This window comes from Talpa occidentalis, unplaced genomic scaffold (genome assembly GCF_014898055.3).
Source record: "Talpa occidentalis isolate TD23 unplaced genomic scaffold, MPIMG_talOcc4v2.1 talOcc4.9, whole genome shotgun sequence".
Classification (NCBI taxonomy): domain Eukaryota; kingdom Metazoa; phylum Chordata; class Mammalia; order Eulipotyphla; family Talpidae; genus Talpa; species Talpa occidentalis.
Genome location: NW_023605305.1, coordinates 108,715,848 through 108,723,207, shown reverse-complemented (window position 1 = coordinate 108,723,207; position 7,360 = coordinate 108,715,848). Strand labels below are relative to the sequence as shown.

General features: G+C 49.2%; 1 long non-coding RNA gene across 2 annotated transcripts; it reads right to left on the bottom strand.

Annotated features, from left to right (window-relative positions):
* Positions 1-1,444: 1,444 nt before the first annotated feature.
* Positions 1,445-6,096, bottom strand: LOC119235634 (uncharacterized). Of its 2 annotated transcripts, none has more exons than XR_005122869.2 (3): positions 5,941-6,096; positions 5,245-5,408; positions 1,445-2,125 (listed from the first exon to the last, which is right to left on the bottom strand). It is a non-coding gene; the product is annotated as an uncharacterized LOC119235634 (long non-coding RNA). The 2 variants fall into 2 exon arrangements; XR_005122870.2 differs by having other exon boundaries at positions 5,245-5,336.
* Between the last annotated feature and the right edge of the window lie 1,264 nt (positions 6,097-7,360).

Here is a 7,360-nt window from a genome sequence, read left to right as displayed (position 1 = left end):
TCCACCTGCTGCAAGGGACCCAAGGGCCTGCCGCAGGAAGCCCTGGCGGTGACTGATGATGTGCGTGTCCATTAATGTACGGCTCATCAAGCTTCTAATGACCCTCATTCTAGAAGATGAGTGGTGTACAAACTCCACAAAGCCTGTAGGGCTGAAGTTACATTTTCCTGCCTCAACTCAAAGTAAAGGAAGCACTCACACCCCACCCTGGAAAAGAAATTTAAGGTTTTGTTCCTCTCCTGAAGCCAGAGTGACAGGGAACAACATCTGCAGGAAGGTTTCTGAGGGATCTGGCTCCTGGTCCACCTTCCTTGGCCCTGGCAGAGGGGAATCCCTACTAGGTCATGCTTCCTGCCTCCTGGAGGGAGCTTTGTGTTTGCAAGATTCTGGGGAGAAAACTTGTCAGCACACCCATATGCTGGGCTCTTGGGGAGAATTCTCAGCGCCGAGGAAGCAACTGTTGCTACTGCTTCCTCCCATTCCTTGGTGCCTTCTGGTTAAACATCAACCTCAGCACACATAGCCCAAGGAGTTTGGGGAAGGGTGGAGAGCAGAGAGGTACCATGGAGAGCAGCCGAATTTGCACTTGGGAGAGCTGGTTTCAAGTGCTAGCTCTGCCTCCTGCTGCTTTATTTATTTGTATGTTTATTTCTTTTGGGATGTGAGCTAACCTCTCTGAGCCTATTTCCTTCCATGTGAAATGGGAATCATGATAAGACCTTGATTACCCGTGGCTGTTGTGAAATCAAGATAATGGGAGGGCAGAAAAAATTTTCAGAATTGAATTTCAAGCAAGAGTTCCAGTATATAAAACATGAGTGTGTTATCAATTAATGTGCTTATTCATATAATTCATGTAAACTTCTAATTTTATAATTTGTATGCATGCCTGTGTTGTGTAAGTTAAGATTTAGAATATTAAACTAATGATCAAGAGGTTGGTTGGATGATTAGGAAAATTTGAAATTGAGATAATGGATGATAGGTGTCTCCTGTTTAGGTCTCCTATTTATTTCTCACTTTACTTTGGTTGCACAGAGAAAAAAAATCCTGATTCACACAAATAGTTGTAAAGAGTAGCAGTGTTTTAAAATTTGCAATCGTAGGATCCTCTTCAATTATCTTAATTCCAGAAGAGAAGTTTCAAAAAAGAATAGTGGGGTTTCCCTTCAGAAAGAATAAAAAACAATTTCCAGGGGCCTCCCTGATGGCCTAGGTGTTGGGTTTCAGTGCTATCACCCCTTCGACTGGAGTTCCATCCTGGCCAGGGATTTAACCCACATATATGGCACAGCAGACCTCTCCTGTCTCTTCTGCAGTGTATTTCAGTAGATCTGTCTGTTCTACTCCCCATTTTACCCGCTGCTTCTCTGGCCTACACCCTGGTTCTTTAATGCAAAAAAAAAAAAAAAAGAAGAAGAAGAAGAAAAGAACCATTTCCAACAGCAGCTCAAATTCTTTAATATTGAAGTTAAACATGAAGTTACCTGTGTTGACAATAAATGCTGTCAAAAAAGACGATATCAAATGCATCATGTGATTTGTTAGTGAACAGCAATGCCCTGAGGAAAAATGTGCTTGAAATACATGCTCCTCATCTTGCATCTCACTGAGTGTTTTGAGCCTGCTGTTTTTGTGTACTCACCAGTACAACAGCCAGCAGACACAGGCAAGCCCGGGTTTTTAAAACAACAGAAGTACCACCTTCCTCGTCAATGGTGCATAAAATTCTAGTTGAATGCCCATCGATAGCGAGAGAAGTTTTATTTGGAGAGCTGTCTCTGCAAAGGGGAGTTAGGAAAACATCACTCCTTTCTTGCCCCTGTACATCCCTAACCTGAACACTGGCAGGATAGGGCAGGGGCAATATCCTCTCCCCTGTGGGCCATGTGGGCAATTCTGGAGTCCCATGATGAAGGGAGTTCCCTCACCACCTCAGCCCTAACACCTTTCTAGTCCTATATATGTGCTCAATTGCTTGAGGGCACTAAGAGTCCTTAGTCCAAAAGTAACTGTCACTTCATTTATTTCTCCACGGAAAAGAAAGTTTCCAGAAACTTCTGCAGTAACTTGACTTCATGGTGGTGGGTCCAGTTTTCTGAGGAAGCCAGTGCACAGTGGTGGTCTGTCAGAAAGAGCATGGAAAATGAATAGACTGGTCACTGAGAATTACTAGCTGAGGGGCCTTGAACAGGTCACCTGACCTCTTCCAGACTGCCTCCTCTGTGAGTGGACACAGTACCTTAGAGGGTTGACGGTGAGGATTTTACAAAATTACCTATGTGGAGCCCCTAATGCTGAACCTCAAAAACTAACCTATATCTGAATATAATATACTCAGTAGGATACAGATCCTTTTAAATATGCTAACGGGGGCCTCCCCGGTGGCGCAGCGGTTGAGCGCTGGGTTGCGAAGCTGCCCGCAGCCTCTGCAGCGCTGGTTCGATCCCCGGCTGCTCCCCGGCCACCGGAGGAGGGTCCCACATGGCGCGCAGACCTCTCCTGCTGCCCGCTGCTCCCCTCAGCAGTGTACTTCGGTCCTTCTGCCTGTTCTGCTCCCCGCTCTGGCTCTGGTGAATTCTCTCACCCTCCCGCGCTTCTGACTGTCCCCAGTGCTTGTATAAATAAATAAAAATAATTCTAAAAATAAATAAATAAATAAAACAAGTGAACAGATCCTAAAAAAATATATCTATAAGCTAATGGATACCAGGGGTAGCCAGAGGGAAGTGTGAGGAATCCTAGAAGTAGACTAACATTACTATAAAAGAAACAGAAGGTTCCAGGCATTGGGGCTATCATTACTTGGCTCTTGAGAACTGGAAAGGACCCAGGAAGTCATCTGAGCAGGCCCAGAACAGCAGATCTGCTGAGCCGATCCACAGAACAGTGAGGAATCACAAAGGCCTATTTGAAGCCACTAAATTTGGGGGTGAGTTGGTATACAGTAAAAGCTAATGGATGCAGATTGCAAGGAACGACTCTCATTCTTGCCTTCCTAGTGTGCATCTCCCCTTTATGTTGAGAGCACCCAGTTTTCTTCCATCCGTTTTGGTCCACATGACTGGGGGGGACAGCAGAGTCCATCACAGCTCCAGAGGTGCACATGAGAGCCAGACCTGGCCAGTCAGGGCCTTGCGTCTGTGGCGGACACCATCGTTTGGCTGACACAACTCCCGTGCCCATCCCTCTTCTCCCTGCCCACTTCACTTTGAGAGTCTGGAGGAGCAAAATGCTTTCCCCAGGCCCCCTTAAAGCAGGAGTTGTTTTGTGACCGAGTTATGGCACATAGGTTATAAATAGAAGTCAGCCAGGAGCCTCTAGGAAAGCTTTTTCTTTTCTCATAAAGAGTAGTTGATGCTAGTGCTTTTCCTTCTCTTCTTTTTTTTTTAATTTTTTTAAAGGTTTATTTAGGCATACAGGAATTGGGGTATAGGCTAGAGGTGTTGGGGGTGAGAGGATTCACCAGAGACAGAGTGGGGAGCAGAACAGGTGGAGCTACTGAAATATACTGCTGAAGGGAGCAGTGGACGAGACAGGAGAGGTCTGCTGTGCCATGTGGGTCAGCCACCTGGCCAGCCGGGGATCAAACTCGAGCTACAGAGGCTGCGAATCACTTCATAGTACGGTGCTTAACCCCTTGCACCACCAGGGAGGCCCTTTCATTCTCTTCTTACTACCTTGAACCTGGTGTGATTTTTGGAGCTGCAGCAGTCATTTTGTAACCCTGAGGCAGATGCTAAGCGCATATTCAAGATGTCAATCTATTGTTGAACCACTAAGTCAGCAGCGTAGGTAACTGCCTCTGTACAGATTTCCCAGTATACAAGAAAAATGAATATATTTTTGCAAATACCTCTTATCTTTGTATCAGTAGCCAAGTTGTCTCTTACCACTGACGCATTCATAAAGAGCATCTCACTACCCACAAATATTATCAAAGTCATAAGGAAAAGAGTTTACCACAGATTACAAATGATTTTTATATTCTTTGTTACTTTCAGTATTTTTGAAATGCCTTTTAGGAGCATGTGTTATGTGGTAGTCAGAATGGGAGGAATGAAGATCAAAATAATCTGATAGCAACAAACCAAAGTTTCAAGACCCCAAAAAACAGAAGCATCCTTACCCACGTGACCTTTGATGTTCAATTTCCTGCTGTAAAGTGGAGCTACTTTTAAGTACCTACCGCGTATGGATATTGTTAGAATTAATAATAGTATTTGTACCCCATGCTAAATATTCATTTTTTGGTGCTTTCTGTTAAGTAGGAGTTCAGCTATAACGGGCTGGGAGTTAGTGGGTACAGGGGAAAAAGATTGGGGGGTAAGAGCCTGGACAGTTCATACCCCATACTCCAGAGCCTATCACACCTTATCCTAGGTGGTCCCTGCTGTCCTTTGATGGGGGCGGGGCTGCCCCCACATGCGTGGTGAGGGTGGGTGAGTTTGTGGACTCTGGGAGCCTGCGTGGTGTAGGCTGTGCAGATGAGCCATCCACCATTACCACCCTCCTGTGGAGGACCTCAGAGGGGGTGCTCAAGGGCTGCTGGAAGCAGGGAGGGGGCAGTGCCCTTCCCTTGCAGTGGCCACAGCTCCCAGGCCCTATCTAAGTATTCTAGACGTGGCTTCCATGCCTTCACCTTCCCCGGTGACTTGGTAAAAGACTTCAAAGGAGAAACTTCAGACTAGAAACCTCACTTACCATTCACATTTAACAATGAAGATAGAACCATAAAGAACATGTTTGTGAATGCTAATTAGCCTCCAGAGAGGGAGAGGCTGGAAGAGGAGCACAGATAGAGCTGTAGAGGGGCTGGGGCACCCCAGAGGGGAAGGGTGTTCTCCTCGAGTTCTATGCAATAACCTCAAAGACACACACGCCTCAGGAGGCTGGGAAGGACTAGCAACAGCAACCTCCACAGAAGGATGGGGAAGGTGGACTCATCTCCTGCAGAGAGAGCAGGGGCAGACCCTCGGAGAGTCACAGACAGCTGTACCCCACAGGCGCGAATGCCCACACCACGAACCCCCGGCCCGCACACACGTCTGTGTCATGCTGCACACACTCACACATAGGTCTGTGCCCCACAAACCAGAGAAACGTGACAGCAAGCTACTTCCACGTGCCCACTGCATAGAAAGACATTACATGATTGTTCTCGAATCTGCAGATTCATTCGATCAAGTAGGAGTTGCTTTTCCCTGGACCAGGAAAGTGCCTCAGAGGTGGGAAGTCACTTACCTAACACCAACGAGCTGTAAGTGCAGAACCAGACTCTAATCCCGTCTTTCTGCTTCTGTGGCCCAAAGCCTGACTCGCTCGACATGGCTACTCTGTGGAAAAAGCCCCCGGCCCCACAGACCTCAATGGGAAGAAGCAGCTTCCTCTGCGGGGCAATTCATTTTCTGCAGAAGAAAGCTTGGTGCTTAAGAGAGCTTCATGCACGTTCACCTGCCTCTCCCTCCTTCCCTTGCTATTTGCTGGGAAAACGTTTTAACCATTCATGAAATTAGTCACCAGTTTCAGCCGAAGGACAGAGAAAACATCCAAAGAGAAACTTGGAGCTGAGCCCCTCCCTCCCGCCGCCCTCTCTGCCAGACTTCCAGAAAGGGGCTGAAATCTCTCCCATCCCTGCTCTTCGGTAGAAAGAGCTATTTGGTGGATCGTGTACTTGGCAGGTTCCTGGTGCCCAAGGTGACGCTGCCAGAGGTGAGCCCAGGTCCCTCCCCCCCCACCCCCCACCCCCCAGTGCTTTCCAGCTCCCACCCAGAAGGGAGGCCGTGCCCTCTGACTCAGCTCCCTCTGGAAGATGTGTGCCCTGCCCCCGCCACCCCACCCCCCCCCCCCGCCCCCAGCATGGTGTTGCCCCCCTACTTCCCAAAGTGGTGCTTGGTATTTGCTGGGACCAGTCCGCATCCCAGCCCTACCCCCACTCACCCCAGGGGACAGAAAATCTCATTTTACGCCAGTTGCTCTGCACAGACACGTCACGGACATCCTCTCATTAGCTGGGCTTTGTCAATGAGGGCACCGAGGCACTGTGAGGTTAAAATAATTTGCTGACAGACACTCAGATAATAAGCGGTGGAACTGGTTCAGAGCCCAGTGGCCTGGCTCCAAGGCCACAGTCCAAACCACGGTGCGTCACTGGCCTTGGACGAGCCCCAAGTCTATTTCCTCCACACGGGGACGTCACAGCAGAGTGCTCATTGGAGGCCGGGCCCTGGCAGCTCCCGGAGTCCTCATAAGGGGCTGAGGGAGGCCAGGACTTGAATTTGGGGATGGTGAGTGGCTGGTACAAGGGTGAAGGGGAACCTAGAGCAAGTGGACCCAGGATACCCATCAGTCGTGCGGGACCAACCATGGGGGATCAGCCTGGAGGCGGCACAGGACCATTCCCTCTGCTAGTCGCTTCTCAGACAGGGCCGCCCACCCATGGCAAGGCCACCCATGCAGGGCCAAGATGTGGGGCCAAGCAATAGGCTCTTGGAGGATGCTCGGGGCCTCCCTGGCACTTGGTGGCTTCCGCACTGATCTCTGCACCCCTTGCAGTGCTCCCCTCTGTGGGAGTAGCTGCCAATGTGGGATCACTGTCATTCCCTCCTCCACCGCATCTCCACCCTGGGTCACTGGGTGACTGCTCAGGGAGAAGGTCAGTAGGTCAGTTGGGGTTTGAGAGGGCGTGCAGGGAAGGTTGAGAAGGAGACAAGTTAGAGCCCAACCAACCTGCTAAGAGACTCAGAAGCTCAACCCTGGAGGCCCTGGAACCTGGGAATCAAGGACAGAATCACAAGCTGAGGGGCCTCCGTGGTGACACAAGGGGTTAAGCATCGGCACTATGAAGCTGTCCGCAGCTACTCGGCATGAGTTCGATCCCCAGCCAGGGAGCTACCCACATGGCGCAGCAGACCTCTCCTGGCTCACCTGCTGCTCCTCTGAGCAGTGTATTTCAATCTGCCTGTTCTGCTCCCCACTCTGTCTCTGGTGAATCCTCTCACCCCCCACACCTTTGGCCTGTACCCCAGTTCTTGTATGCATAAATAAATCTTTTTTAAAAAAAAACTCTTAAGGAGATGGAATTGCTCTGGTGTACAGATGTGTCCCACCTTATCTAAATGTCCACTTAAAATGGGTGCATTGCTCTTTCTGCCATCTTGGGCCCCAAGGGCGGGACTTCTAGAATATGCCTGGAAGGCTGTGGTCCCAGGCCACTTTTACTAACCACAGTGGGGGCCCCCAGAATCAGAGGGAGCATGCCTCTCTTCTTAAAATTGAAGGTGTTTATGCTCAAGATGAAAATGAATTCTATCTACGCAAGAGATGTGCCTGTGTGCACAAAGCAAAGTACAACACAGTG